Source organism: Protobothrops mucrosquamatus, unplaced genomic scaffold (genome assembly GCF_001527695.2).
Source record: "Protobothrops mucrosquamatus isolate PMUCROS unplaced genomic scaffold, P.Mucros_1.0 scaffold2282, whole genome shotgun sequence".
Taxonomy (NCBI): Eukaryota; Metazoa; Chordata; class Lepidosauria; order Squamata; family Viperidae; genus Protobothrops; species Protobothrops mucrosquamatus.
In genome coordinates this window covers 190,478-193,708 of record NW_015388369.1, presented here as the reverse complement: position 1 = coordinate 193,708, position 3,231 = coordinate 190,478, and the positions used below count along the sequence as shown (strand labels likewise).

The window sequence follows — 3,231 nt, the reverse complement described above, 5'->3', positions numbered from 1 at the left end:
GGAAACTTTAAAAGACCCTTTTTAATCAGCTGATTTATTTTTCCTGAACATAAGAAAAGGAATCCACTTAAAGTCACTCAGCAATACTGTACATGTCAAGGTAATAACCATAGAAGTGATTGGACCGTGATTCAACCACTTTGAAACGAAGTAGCCCAGACATTTTGACAAGAAAGAAATAAAAAATAAAAATTCCCCTAATACAGCAAGAATAAAGTTCCACGTGTCATCCTTCACTGATCAAGCCAAGAAGTTAGCCAGTTGCACGTCATTCTTTCCGCCGGTTGTTTAAATCCTAAAAGCGTTGCTTTGCCTTATCTCCAGTTTGCAAAATATTTACTTTTCTAAGCAGTAAAACACTCAGACGTATATTTTGCTACTTGCAATAGTGGAATGACTGCACAAGGCAGATCAAGCCACTTCTGGAATTGGGGAATGCGGAAGAAAGTCCCTCCCTACAGGAAAAATCTGGACTTACCTCCAAGGATCCAAACACAGGAATGATCTTAACCAAAGTTTGCGGACAGAATTTCTAGCAGCCGGACCAGCAAAACAGTCTCAAACTCAGATGATAATGAGTCAACTGTGTTGTAAAACTCCTCCTCCTTGTTCAGCTGACTGAGGCCAAAATTCCCCCAGGCCGTTCAAGTTCTCATTGTAACTCTTTCATGCCTAATAATAATTTGCAGCTGATTTTCCACCAAGCTTGAAAAAGTCTTCAAAACACCAATCAACAACAACAACAACAACAACAACAAAATCCAGCAACATCACTACTTAGCTCAGTTACTAGTTTCAGTAATTCCTGAAAATTTGGAGGCAGCTTAATGATGTCCCAAACATCTATAATTATTCGGAAAATCTAATCTAATCTAATCTAATCTAATCTAATCTAATCTAATCTAATCTAATCTAATCTAATCTAATCTAATCTAAGAATAGAGCTAGAAGGGACCTTGGAGGTCTTCTAGTCGAGAGTCACCCAATGTTTCTCGCTTTACGGACCATCGGGGGGAAGGGATGGTTCATGCAAGTGGCTGGCAATGTTGCGCGTGCTCAGCTCCATTTGCGCAAGCAGTGTGCACGTGCACATGCAGCTCAGGCAAATGGAGCGTGCACACGCTTGCCTGTTGCTCGTGCAACTGAGGATGCGTGTAAAGATGGCACACGCTGGCCAACCGTTTCTACGTCCCAGTTGCAAATCTCTCAGGGCCCACTAGTGGGCTATAACCCACAGGTTGGGGGTCCATGTTCTAGCCCCCTACTCAAGCAGGAGATCCTATACCATTTCAGACAAATGGTAGTCCACTCTCTTCTTTGAAAAAAATCTGGTGATGGAGCACCCACAACTTTTGGAGGCAGGCTGTTCCACTGGTTAATTGTTCTCACTGTTAGGAAGTTCCTCCTTAATTCCAGGTTGTTTCTCTCCTTAATTAGTTTCCATCCATTGTTTCTTATCCTGCCTTCAGGCACTTTGGAGAATAGTTTGACTCCCTCTTCTTTGTGGCAGCCCCTCAAATATTGGAACACTGCTATCATGTCACCCCTAGTCCTTCTTTTCACTAGAGTCGACATACCTAATTCCTACAACTGTTCTTACTGCAGCCAATTTTGTACTGCAATACTGGAATACTGCAGCCAATTTTGGTCACCATACTACAAAAAAGATGTTGAGACCTTGGAAAAAGTTCACAGAAGAGCAACTAAGATGATCAAAGAGCTGGAGACTAAAACATACGAAGAACGGCTGTAGGACCTGGGTTTGGCTAGTCTAAAGAAAAGAAGAAATAGGGGAGACATGATAGCAGCATTCCAGTATTTGAGGGGCTGCCACAAAGAAGAGGGGGGTCACAGTATTCTCCAAAGCACAATTCAACAATTCAACTCTACTATTTAAAATAGTTAAAAAAATATTTTAATTTTTGTCATTCACATTTCATTTTGTCTCTCCTTTGGCATCCATGATTCCATTCCACTATTTTTTTTCAATATTAGTGTAACTCTTGTCCAGCAATGGATTGTCCCATGCTGAGTTGGCCATGGCAAATTGTCCTATGGCAAATTGGCCACAGTGAGTTGGCCTCGGCAAGTTGTCGTAGACCCGTTTTGCCAATGCTCTTCAAGACACTCAAGAGGGATGGGCAAGCCCAGCTTTTATATGCTTTTGGAGACCCCCTTGAAGTCCATGTGAAAATGGAAATCCGAGGAAAGATTAATATTGTGTTTGGGACAAGTTAAGGACAGCAATACTGTGGGTGAATTTCTAGTTGCATGTCTTGCAACCTCATTAGTGAGTGGGAAACCCAACCACTGTTTATTTCCCTTGGATACACACGTTATGTGCATATCTGGGTGGTAAGTTTAGCCAGCTTTAAAGTTGCTTAACTGGCATTTTGCCTGCCACTTAAGGCTAACTTGTAGAGATGTCCTATGCTAGTGACTCAGGATATTTTGGAAGGTAGAATCTAGCATTGTTTTGGAAATATGCTAACTCTTTGTCCAAATATAGCCCAGTTAGAGGAAGTGTGCTGGGTGAAGCAAGAGGGAATCCCCTGATGCTTCTCAACAACTCCTTGTGCTTCTCAACAACTCCTCCTCCATCCTACTGACCTAATACGCTATTTTTGGACGTGGGTTGAGATCTCCTCAGAAGCATGCTAGATGCATGTTAGAAGATAGAACATAGACTGTAGAATAATAGGGTTGGAAGGAACCTTGGAGGTCTTCCAGTCCCACCTCCTACTCAAGCAGGAGACCCTATACCATTCCAGAGAAACAGCTGTCCAATCTCCTCTTGAAAACTTCCAGTGGTGAAGCACCCATAACTTCCAGAGGCAAGCCGTTCCATTGATTAATAGTTCTCATTGACAGGAAATTTCTCCTTAGCTCTAGGCTGGCTCTCTGTTTAATGAACTTCCATCCATTACTTCTTGTCCTACTCTCAGGTGCTTTCGAGAATAAATTCACCAAGAAGATAATCTGGGTTGCTGGTCATTAATGCTAGGTAGAGGTTGCGATGAGCATTGGGGGGGCACTCCTTCCTACACTATGTCACTCACTGTCCCCTGGCCGTGCCTGTGACCTGTCACTTGAACTGAAAGGGGAAGAAACAGGCAGAATTCTTATCAATTTCACTCTAACACAGGGGTCCTCAACCTTGGCAACTTTAAGACTTGTGGACTTCAACTCCCAGAATTCCTCAGCCAATTCTGGGAGTTGAAGTCCACAAGT

The 3,231-nt window shown here is 42.6% G+C and overlaps 1 protein-coding gene across 1 annotated transcript in view; it reads right to left on the bottom strand.

Moving 5' to 3' along the window:
• Positions 1-498, bottom strand: part of LOC107295258 (receptor-interacting serine/threonine-protein kinase 2) — a 20,522-nt gene extending 20,024 nt beyond the window's left edge. Inside the window, exon 1 of the mRNA XM_015824566.1 lies at positions 479-498. The gene's annotated coding sequence lies outside the window, so the exon portion shown is untranslated. The remainder of the gene's footprint in view (positions 1-478) is intronic.
• Between the last annotated feature and the right edge of the window lie 2,733 nt (positions 499-3,231).